The following is a 12,960-nucleotide window of genomic DNA, read 5'->3' on the forward strand; positions in this document are numbered from 1 at the left end:
CTCTTTGCTACCATCTAGGAGATCGTGGGCAGAGATTTTAAATGCTTCAAGTAAAACACATTATCTGTACGTTGATGATGTGATCGTAATGCTAGTTTTAAGACTGTTATGAGAATTAAATCACTTGACATGCTAAAAAATTCCAGCGTGGTGTTGGGGCTCATAGTTTGTGTTCAGTACATAATTACACAGTGTCACGTGGATTATCTTCCCTTTCATTTCTCAGTTGCTTAAAACAAGTGTTCTTTATGTTTGGATCACACAATTATTGTACGACTTTCCTCACACCCCTGGAATTTTTCATTTGATGTTGCTGTTGTTAAAAGAAGATAAACATATATTTTAATTTATTAAAATTGACAGGTGGTTGATGATTTGGGTAATGAGACTTGTGATTCTCTGATGAAACTTTTGGTGATATTACTTTCTGTTCAAATCAACCTGTGATTTTCTCTCACATCACTTTTTAGTTTGGCTTATTCTCTCAGATCTGTGACTTCTTTCTTGCCTTTTTTTAAATTTGGTTTTTTAGATTATGACTGTACACTTAAAATATATATTTTCTTTTCAGGAAAGACTTATGGACAGGAGGATTTTGTAGCCTAAAATGTTTCCTTTTAAAATTCTCTTTTATATTTAATTGAAATTTTTCTTTATATAAAATTCTATACTAAATATATTTTCTGAAACATTTGATTATTTTTTTGACATGTAATGCTACTATTGAGATGTATGGTGCTAGTTTAATCCTTTTTTCTGTGCAGATTGCTTTTCTCTTTCCATTGACAAAAAATTTGTTTTATTTTTGTGTCTGGAACTCTGAAATTTCACAATTCTCTCTTTGAGTTGCACCTCTTTTCATTTTTCTTATGTCTGTGGAGTCTTTCAATTTGAGGGTTTTTTCCCCTAGATTTTTGTTTTTTATTGGCTTTGTGATCATTTACACCCATTGATTGCCTTTCTTCTGTCTTTCTGGTCTTCCAATAGATACGTTGGAGTTTCTGGATATAACTGATTGACATTTACATTTTTAGATGTTTTCCATTTCTTGGTATTTTAAATTTTGTATTTTGGAAGATATCCTTGTGTTTATCTCCCAGATTGCTAATAAATATTGCCCATTTATTAAGTATTCTTATTGGTCATTTCCATTAATTTTGGCAATCATACTTTACATTTCCAAAAATTCCTTCCTGTTCTTTCATGGCAGCTCACTCTTATTTTAGGCATGCAACATCTGTTCTCTCTGAGGTTGCTAATAGAGATTTCTAAAAATTATTTATAGTTTTGGCATTGTTTCCATTGTGACTACTTGATTTTCTCTGGAAAGATTTTATAACCAGTGAATCTCAGTGTATCACTAATACTTAGCTGCTAAACTGATTAATCTCTTTGGCTCTTGAAGATTTGTAGACCTGTTGCCCCAAGGCCCTTTCTTTTATGAATATTGGCCTGAATGAACCAATCAGTTGCCAGGCAAGCCCCTCTTTAGATTGAAGGCTCTCTGTAGTGCAAGCATGCTGGCAATGACCATGGGGTGGAGGGCTTTACTTTGGGGGTTGGAGTACTTTGATTTATTCTGTTCTAAGTAGACCTGCTTCTCCTTCCCGATTCCCAACACCCAGCTGCACTGAACAGATCCACAGCCACTCATTGCTCTTTCCTGCCTCTCTTCTCAAGCACTGCAACCTCCATTGTGGGGCCATCCAAGAGAATCTTCTGCTCAGGTGAGAGGTGAGATCTTGAGCTGGAAAAAAGACTTAGGGAGCTGCTCTACACATACTGAGGAGAGGGTGGAAGCTGAATAAATCAGAAGTTCTTCTGCAAGTGGGTCTTGATTGAAATTCACCCTTGGCCATCTAGACCTCTCTCTTGCTCTCTGTAACTCATAATTCCATATTTACAGCCACTTAATTGTATTTTCACCACTGAGAACAGTTCCTATCACCTATACTCTTCACCCAAGCATATAGTAAGATGCGATTTCTTTGGTCTAGATTATACTTCTATACAACCCTATTTGCTTTCTGTCTTCTAGAATTTTGTTAACATTTGTTATCTGCTCACGGCAGCCACATTTTCCACTTTTAGCATTCTTGTGGGTTTATTTACTTATTTTTGTAATATATCTTTACTCCCATTTCAACAGTATAATGAAAAAATATTTTCAATATATTGTAAAAGAAAATAGAGCATATGATAAATATGATTTAGGTGTAGACATTGCTGAATGTTAAAAACTGTGTATTAGTTAATTCTTTTGGCAAAAAGAGATGACAATCAAATATATTTTAATGAAGAGAGGGGTAATTTCCCACATTTGGATCAAGTTCAGGAAACCAACTTAAGGTAGAAATAATATCCTGGGGTTAACAGAAATGGGGAGTAAGCTTACACCCAAAGCCTTACAGGTCACTAAAGTGAAAAGAGGAAAGAGTGTTTAAAAAAATACTGGTAAAAAGTTGTTTTATAGGAGCTGTGACCTTTGATAGAGGGATAGAATCAACCCACAAGAAAGAAATGAGGAAGTAAATACATTTTCCTTTTCTCCCTTCTGATCTGCTATCGACTCTCATTAATCAAATCCAACTGGTAGCCAGAAGGAGAGAGCAGTTGTTGATGCCTTTTCTATAGGTCAGCTTCCAAGGGTGCAGAGCAGGGTGGAGAAAGATGGAGTTGATCTGCACAAACAAACAGGAAATATCCAACAGCACTCACCCTTCTGCATCCACTCTTGTACTTTGTCTTTGTGAATCACACAAACTGCCATCATCTATGTTGAAGGTAATTCAGTGATTTACCCACCTGGAACTTAAAACGGAAGGTATTGCCAAGTGCTCATATAATAAAGGAGAAGGTGAGGTGAGAAATAAATAATTAACATTTTACTGCTGCAGTCCCCATTTCTGACATGAGTCATAAGGCCTTATTTGGTACTTCCAGCCACTTTTCTTCACTACTCAACCCAAGTTTATTTTATCTCTGCCAGCACCTCAGCTCTGTGGAGTTCTTTACCCAGTGAGATAATGTGTTATCTCAGTCCATGGTGGTCTTGTCTTCATGGTTTTGTCTTGTGTCCCTATGGTTTCCATTGATTTGGGCTCTTGGGAAAGGAAGTACCAGTAAGCACCCCAATATGCAGGGGTAGAAAGCACCCCTGCATTCTACACATAGACCTCCTCATGCTAATTGTGTAGCAGGAACTCAGTTTTACCTTTGAGATTGGCATCAATCGCTTCAGTCAATACTCGGTCTCCTTTTCTTTTGATGGGATCGCTGGTATGAGGAGCTGTCAGTGGCCACAAGGAAGTGCCAGCTTCCAATTAAGTGGACTGTGACTGTGCTCCCTGGTGGAAGCTTTCTTCATAAGGAATACAAGAGGGGACCCAGAATTTATTTATAAAAAACTGTGTATTTGTTCTTACATGTTCAAACTATAGTCACCTTCAAAGTATTCTCCATTTGTTGCAGTGCACCTACCAAGATGTTTTTCCCACTGCTCAGAACAGTTTTTGAACTCGTCAGTTTTGATGCCTTTTGGTGCTTCTGCCATTTTTTTGTTTCATTTCATCCACATTGGCAAAATATTTCCCTTTGAGGATGTTTTTCACTGAGTAAACAAAAAAAAGTTGCTTGGGGGGAGAATGGGTGATGGGGGGCATGATGTTCTTGCTCAAAAACTGCTGAGCACTCAATATGGTGTGGGCAGATGTGCTGGTAAATCACCCATCATGAAATGGGCAAACATATTGAAGTAGAATGCAGCCTCTCACAATAACGCCAGCTGGTACACTGATCTAGATGGGTTCCTAGAACACTCATCTAGCAGGGGAAGCCTGTACTATAAGGAGCCTGCCCTCCAGAAGATAACTCCAGGGTTTTATTTTTGCCCCCCCCCAAAGTATAATTCCAAATCCACTTAACCTACAGTTGTGGGTCTGGAAGTAATATTCTTCAAGTTATTTATTTTGGTAATAATAAAAAAGTGTCCTTATCTCGATATTTTAGTTCCTTTTCCTGTATTTTATGGTTTTGGAAATGATGGCCCCCATACAGAAAGCACTAGTTTAAGTCACATAACTTGTGTACAGAACTCAAACATACAGATTGTTGTTTTCCATTTGGTGAATTAACTGAGTCCTTAGTTGGCAATGACTTTGTTACATGAAGCCAGCACCTCTTGGGTTATGGGCACAGGGTAAGACCAGTAAAATTTGTGGTTAATAACCCATGGTCCCATATTCTTTGCTTCAAAATGAGTTTTTTGGGGGAGATGATATTGTTTTGGGGGTTCCACAGTGATAGACAATGTTAATAATGAAGGCCCTTTTAGGAGCAGAGCAAAATAGAGAAAAAAAGTGGATCTGTAGGAAAATATAGCATACAAGTAAAATTTATTGTTTGGTGAGAAGAAGAAAGAAGAAAGAAGGGAGAAAAGGAAGAAAAGAAAAGGAGAGGGGTGGGGATGTGGATGGGAAAATGGGAAGGATACTGATTTAAAGAATGTTTAGGAAATATTTACTAAGGTTAAACTAGGGTTTACTAGATAGGTTATTTTTACTAGGGTTAAACTAGATAGGTTACCAGTAAGACAACTTCTTTTGGTTTAGACCCCTTGACATTTTATATCACTGGTCATGTGCTTAGGATCCTCCTCTGACCTTTACTCCCCTGGCCTGTTGCTAGTCCTGTGGTACACCCCCCTTGGAGGAGGAACAAGGGGCTGAAGAGTGGCCTCGTGCAACTCTCATGCAGGCCCCTGCAGGACCTCTCCCTTAAGCATTAGGCCCTAGAGATGGCATTTGGGTCTCAGTGGGGTTTCAGCTGTAGGGCCAGAAGAGCAGCAACACCAGACAAGTGTGTCACGACTGACATCAGGACCAGCTGAACTGACTCCTGAACCCCTGTCCTGGTTCCGACCAATAGTTGGAGAGCACAACCCTGAAAAGATACACCTGGAACGCTGATGAATATTCTGTTGGGATCCCCCCGGAACCTCTCCTAAACTCTCCACCCTTAAAAGCCCTTAGGACAGGGACCTAGTGGGGCTCTCTTTACGGAGCACCTGGGTGCCTTTCCCACCCTCTTCCCCCAGGGCAGTTTTCCTTGCCTCTTTCTTTCTCTAAAGCTCCAAGGGTCCTTCTTTTAGCTCCCGAGTCCACTTATTCTATAGCTTACTTCTTCTATCCCTGTGACTTTCTAAATAAACTTCCTCTTATAGTTTAAGTCTTGGATCTGAATTCTTTCTTAGCCAGAACTCAAGTACCAAGGTTGCCGAACCGAGTTCCAATTGCCGATAACATTCTGGTGCAGTTTTTGCGGCCAACGGTTATAGTTATGTATAATACACTTGTTTTTAACCTTTCAACTAGAGTTATAAGAAATTTTTAATTATTTTCTTAGCATAATTAAAGATATTTTGGTCTAACTATTAAAGAGATAGAGAAACGTGGTTTAGTGAATAGAAACTAATCGACTATGGAGAAAGCAACTAAGTAGTTAAAATTAAATGATATTTGAAATTTGTAGTATTGGTATTCATTTCATATGTGTGTGCATGTGTGCATATTACCTGTTATCAGTTTTAGTTTTAATTAATACACCATTAAATTTAGTGCTTCTTTCTGGATTCTCTATATAAAATCATATTATATGGCAAATATGAACACCGGGCAATTTACATGAGACATTTTATTTAGTTTTGAAGTATGCCTCTAAAGTATTTCAAGACATCCACCCACTCTTAGCTATCTTGTATCTGAAACACATGATCACTGGAGGCAAAATAAAGTGTGTCATTTTTGGAGGGACTTGCGAATACTGTCCACAGTTTTTGTTTTCATTACAAAAGAGAGTGAGCAGTGTCTCTAGGGCCCAAAGCTGGCACACTCGGCCGTGCTTACATTCTTCAAGCGAGCTCGAGAACAAACAGTTCAAGTACATACATGACATATTCCTAGACTTTTCTTGGCAATGTCACAGAGAAGTTTTTAGCTACTGACATGTTATTTAATTTTTATTTTTTTCTGGCACCCCTGGTGGCAAAATATGCTTGCAAAACTGTTACTTTTGTTTTTGCCTTTTAAATTTCTTGTGTGAGAGTAAAATATTTTGTGCAGACAGGGTAAGCCTTAATCTGTAAGAGAAAGGAAAAACGACCCGGGTCTGAGAGCTGCGGATTAAGCTGTGCATTCGCTGCCTGTCAAGCTAGTGCTTGAATGGATAGTGCTCAGCAGCTTGTTAATATGCAACACTCGTGTGCATATTTACACACACATTCATAGATTTGCATACACAGCTATATAAGTTAATTGATTATGCAAGAAGTTAATTAGCTTCTTTTAATGGCTGAGCAGAAACAAATGAGACAAAAGGCATAACTATGAACGTATGAGCATCAGGAATAGTTCTCAAGAATAGAATGATGTTATTCTTCCTATTTGTCCCTTCAGCACATTCAGAGTTTAGAGATAATTTCCACAAGCAATTCCTGTTCTCCTTTTCCCCTCATATCTGCTGGTTGTTTTTGACCATAAAATTAACAAGGAAGCTAGTGTGACGTTAGCTCCCTTTTATAAGAAGGTTCTCTTCTTGCAACCATTCCTTCTACTCTATGCCATGCGTGTTGCTCACTCGAGAATCCTTGTTGAAACAACTTGAGGTATTTGTTTTAAAAAGAAAAACTGTAGAAAGAAGGTTTCTCCAGAAGATACTTAATTATAATTTTTACCTTGGGAAAACATATTATGTAAATATGTTAAATATCCTCATCTAATATATAGCAACATGGCATTGTTAGCAGAATATTAATTCTTTATTGATAAGTTTTGTCTACAGATACTTGTATGTACTATTAATATGCAAATAATGTACCCCTAAAATTTATACTAATGAATAGTTTTAAATTAAATTTATGAATTGTGTTCTCTTTTCTAGTTAAAATTGCAAGCCTTTGATCTACTTCTTTCCTAATTAGAAATTATTGTGAGATATAGTAGTTTGATGAAACCTCAAATATTCAACATTAATTAAATAATCATTGCATTAGGTGAGAAATATTCAGAAACACATGTGAGAGGATTAGAGCTAAAATCAAATTAAGATATTTCCATTAAAATCTTTTTAACATTCTGGATACTACGACAATAAACAATGTCCAGTTAAAACTTGAAGATGTTCAATATTTTTAGTAATACTATGATATGATGATAAATTACAAGTAATTTCAATGTCATTAGTGGTAATTTAAAGTAGTAATGGCAATGATTGGTGAAAAAAGAGACCTAAGAAATGACTTTCCCCCTAAATCCTCATGGGACCCTTTAAGTTCCTAGTGACTTCCAGGTCTATTTGCTGCTGGTGTGTGATTTGCATATTCAATCTCCGTGTCATAGACACTTGAACACAGAAACCAGCCCGGATGCGTGAGTGAGTGAGTGTGTGTGACTGTGTGTAACTGTGTGTGCATCGTACCATCTCTGCATATGCTCCACTTTACAGAAAGATAAGACAGTAAAAGGAGGACTGCTCTTCCCACTCCGGGTTGCTGCCTTATGAAACAGGAGGACTGGCGGCTCTGGGTGTGCTCCAGCGACTTCTGGAACATTCAGCCTCAGCTTCCAAGAGTGAAGCAAGGACTTTCAATGGTATCTGGCAGTCCTTTGAGAAACTTATGTAATAAAATATTTTCTCTCTTTCAGGCAAAAGTTTTTAATTAGATTTACATTGGTTATTTTTTGTGCAAATGCTAGCGGTCACAACACTTGAGGCTGCTAATTTGGCTCTGTGAGCTGCATGACACCCCGCCATAGCCCACTGAATGGTGTCCACTCACGGTCACTCTCTGGGCCTAAGAAATTATGGCTCTCAGTGGGCCCAAGGAATGCGCATACCTCACCATAGCACCTAGCGTGAACCTTTACTTATGCTGGTGTGTACCAGAGCTTAGATCCCTCAGAGATCATTTGAGCACTTATTTTAAAGAGCCAAACTTTTAAAGCAACTACAAAGATCAAATGGAGTGGAGTTCATGGTCCTTAAAAAGTCACTATTGTGACCAAACTGTGATTTAATGATCCTGTGTGTTGTTTTCACACATTTTACATGTTTTACATATGTAATGTAATGAAAGGACTGGTCAAAGTTACTTTCTTCTGTACTTTCTCTTTTATTTTTAGTTATATATTCTATATTTTATATATTTTTATATTTTAAATTTTTAATAAATAAGCAACTTTAATGTTTTTTAAAAAGATTTTTATTTATTTATTTTTAGAGAGAGGGGGAGGGGAGGAGAAAGAGAGGGAGAGAAACATCAATGTGTGGTTGCCTCTTCCATGCCCCTCATTGGGGACCTGGCATGTGCCATAACCCAGGCATGTGCCCTGAGTAGGAACTGAACATGTGACCCTTTGGTTTGCAGGCTAGCACTCAATCCACTGGAGCCACACCAGCCAGGGCAGTAACTTTAATGTTTTATACATCTAAATATAACTTTAAATGTACAAATAAGAGTGAGAATAAGATCAAACAACATAGAGAACTTACTGTGTATTAGGTTTTTTTGTGAGATGATTTAACATACATACCTACTTTATTTGATCCTCGCACAATTATGGGGTAGGCAGAATTGTTCATCTATCTACAGTTTATACATAAGTAGTTGGGGCATAGAAAGATTCTGTAAATTTCCCAGGTCACACAACTGAAGAGCTGGCGAGCTGCACTTCCAACCTAGGCTGTCCGGCATCAGTATTCATGTCCCTAATGACTGCTGTCACGTCCCACTAAAGAGTGTAGGTTAACACAAAACAGTGAATTCAATGCAAGAGCTTTGTAAAGCAAAACAAAACACGTTACTACTGGTTTTGTCTACGTGCATGCAAAAGAAATGCACAGCTCTCAATGTGGCACTCTAAATATTCAGACATTAGTCCAGCATCAATAAATACATAGGAAAGAAAATAAATTTAGAAAGCAAAATACATTTTGAAATATGAAGCATGTGATATTTGAAAAAGGTGGCTGATAATATTTTAAAAGTAGAAGTAAATGGTGTGTCTTTTACTTATTGGTTAATTAATGACTAAAATGACCTGAATTCTAATTGCATTCTAATTGAATTCTAATTCTAACTACCAGTGTAGTTAGTTGAGAGCATTCATTTTTAACTTTAAAACTTGTCCAAACAGAGCCTCAGGTGTTCAGAATTTCCTTGGGTACTGATGATCATTCTTTCAAACTCTACTCTAGTTATCAACCAAAACTTGATTCACATTTTGTTTCTTATAAGAGAAGAAATAACCGCTAGTGAATAGGATTGCAGAGGTCCCTGCTCTCATAAAACTTACGTTCTCTTGAAGGACACGAACAACACACTCCACGCCTACAACCCAGTTCACTGAGCTGGCTGAAATGGAACGTACTCACAGAGCCTAAACCAACTCAGAGGAAGGGCCAATAAGATCTCCCTGTAACAGCGAGTCAGGTGCAGGACTCACTGGTTTGCCAGGCAGCACCAGTAAAGCCTTGAAAAACAGAAAACCAAGATGCTTTGAAAATCTCAAGAAATTGAAGAGCAATGGTGGAATAGTAGGGCTTTGGATTTAGACTTTACTGAGATCAAATCAGAACTTTACCATTTTCTAAATAATATGACGTTTAGTGACATGGGAAAGGTTACTTCATTTTTCAAGTGCCAGGCTTTTGAAAATAAAAAGAAATCCATCCCACCCTGAAAATCTTTCGAGAGAAGTAAAGGTGATTTGGTATGTAGAGCATTAAGGATAGTATCTGGTATACAATGCGCTCTTCAGTGCACCGTGGCTTGGCTGTAGAGAGCTGGTGGGAAAATGCTGAGAGGGGTGGCTGCGAGACTCAGCCTCAGGTGGCAGTGTAGGACATCCAGAGTTCGAAATCTGTCCTTGGTGTAATAAAAAGACTTAGAAGAGCTTTAAAATAAGAAATCACACCATCAGATTTCCATTTTGAAGAAAAATTAATATTGGCATATAGTCATGCAGTACAGTAAAAATGAAAACTATTTTATTTTGTGAGGTGTTATGAAGACAAGACTGGATAGAAACAAACATGCGCAGTGGCAGCAACAAAACCCCATGCTCTGTAGAAATGTACACTTTATGTGTTAATATGGAGAAAAGTCCTGGCAGCCAAATAAGATCTTAGAGACCCACCTACATGCAGAGAATGTCTCTGGATCACAAAGCAATTACATAACTTGTTCATAATTCTTAGAAAAATGTATGGACATTTCAGTTGTTGACATATCCACATGTGCAGACAAGTAAAAATCACATGCCTAGCAGCTGGTCAGAAATTTGATTACACTTAAATTCAGTATTGTAACATTTGTGATTTTTATGCGCTTAGATTGTTGTTGCCTGTTGCTTATTATACTGTGATTGCATTTAATAAATGTTTGCTGAATCAATGTTTATGTGCAAGTCATTTGTTTTATGCTTACTGTCACTTCTTTTTTATGATTTTTGTTACTTTTCTTTTTCATTATTTATTTATTTCAATTTTTTATGATATTTTTTTCCCTGTTACCATTTATTCCCCTCATACCTGCCTCCCCTTCACAACCACCACATTATTGACCGTGCCCATGAGTCTGATTTCCTTTTGGCTAGATTCCACCATCTCCTAACCCCTACGTATTTGTCATCCTGCTCTCTATCTATGAATCTGTCTCTATTTTGATTGTTTGTTTGTTCATTAGATTCCACATATGAATGAAATCATATGTTATTTGTCTTTCCCTGACTGGCTTACTTCACTTAGCATAATGTTCTCCAGGTTTATCCATGCTGTTGCAAAGGGTAAATTTTCTTTATTATGGCCACGTAGCATTTGATCAGCAAAGTAGGAATACAAGGAACAAACGTAAACATGATAAACACATATGACAAACCCATTGCCAACATCATACTCAATGGGCAAAAACTAAAAGCATTCCCTTTAAGATTGGGAAAAAGACACAGATGTCCACTTTCACCTCTCTTATTTAACATAGGACTAGAAGTTCTAGCCATAGCAATCAGAAAAGAAAAAAAACAGAAATAAAAGGCATCCCAATTGGAAAGGAAGAAGTAAAACTGCCTTTATTTGCCAATAACATGATACTGTATATAGAGAACCCTAAAGATTCCACCAAGAAAATACTAGAACTGATAAGTGAATCCAGTAAAGTGTCAAGATACAAAATTAATATCAAGAAATCAGTTGCATTTTATATGCCAATAATGAACTACCAAAAAGGGAAAATAAGAAAACAATGCCACTCATGATTGCTTCAAAAAGAATAAAATACCTAGGAATAAATGCCTAGGATATAAAAGACTTGTACTCAGAAAATTATAAGACACTGAAGAAAGAAACTGAAGAATATACAAATAAGTGGAAGCACACACCTTATGCATGGATAGTAAGAATTAATATTATAAAAATGTCTATGCTACCCAAAGCAGTCTGTAGATTCAACACAATGCCTATCAACATTCCAATGACATATGAGGCCTTTCCAGAAAAACTCCATCAATTGTCAGTATAGTGAGTACAATTTGTGTGACATCTATCACACATCTATCTAGTCCATACTCCTTAGCTGTAACCTGGCAGCTAAGGAGTATGGACTAGAATGCACATGTGTGAACAATGATGACTTCACTGTTGTAGTCAGTGGGGCAGTAGATGCCATTGAGTGAGTATGTGTACTGTGTGGCCATCACATTTCAAAATGACTAAGTGAGTAGAGAAATGAATCTGCATCAAATTTTGTGTTAAACTTGAACATTCCTCTGAAAAAACTATTTAGATAATTCACAGTGCTTTTGGGGATTATGCAATGAGTGCAGTACAAATAAAATGTGGCACAAACACTCCAGAGATGGTCAAGAAGTTGTTGAAAGTGATCTCTGTTGTGGAAGGTCTGCAACAAGCAGAACACCTGAGAATGTTGAACATGTATGGGCTGCAATCAACAAAGATTGGTGTGGGAACTAGAAGCTGACCTGGGGATTCCAAAAACTACTGTGTCTGAGATTTTGATGTAGGATGTTGGCATGAAACGTGTGAAGGCAAAATTCATTCTACAGCTTCTGGTACCAGAGCAGAAGGAACAGCATGCTGTGGTTGCTAGTGACTTGATTCAAACTGCTACCAATGAACCAAATTTCCTCAAGAAGGTCATAACAGAGATGGACTGTGAGTCTGTGGCTGTGATCCAGAAATGAAGGCCCAGTCTTCCCAAAGGAAGTGGCTTGGTTCTCTGTGCCCAAAGAAGGCACGGCAAAGTTGCAGCAAGATCAAGACCATGTCAACTGAGGTTTTTGATTGTAAAGGTGTTGTCCATTATGAGTACACCCCTCCAGGCCAAACAATAAAGAGTACTACCTCAATGTTTTCATTGATTGAGAGATGCAATAAAAAGAAAGCCGCTACAGCTATGGGCAACTGGTGATTGGCAGCTTCATCACTACAATGCACCCCCTCATGCATTGCATCTCCTGCAAAATTTTTTAGCAAAACATCAAATGACCCAGGTGATTCAGTCCCCCTATAGTTCAGATTTGGCACCTTGTAACATCTGACTTTTTGCAAAACTAAAATCACCTTTGAAAAGGAATAGATTTAAGACCTTGATGAGAATCAGGAAAATATGATGGGGCAGCTGATGGTGATTCCAACAAAGGATTTTGCAGAGTGTTTTGAACAGTGGATGAGACCCTGAGAGTGAGGTCCCAAGGTGCCTACTTTGAAGGGGACTGAGGCATCATTGTCCTACGTACAATGTTTCTTGTATCTTGTATCTTCTTCACTATATGTCTCTGTTTTTCATAGTACATGGCTGGATAACTTCTAGACAGACCTTGTATTTCACAGAACTAGAACAAATATTTCAAAAATTTATATGGAATTTAAAAAGGCTCTACATAGCAA

Source organism: Phyllostomus discolor, chromosome 2 (assembly GCF_004126475.2).
Source record: "Phyllostomus discolor isolate MPI-MPIP mPhyDis1 chromosome 2, mPhyDis1.pri.v3, whole genome shotgun sequence".
NCBI classification, from domain to species: Eukaryota; Metazoa; Chordata; class Mammalia; order Chiroptera; family Phyllostomidae; genus Phyllostomus; species Phyllostomus discolor.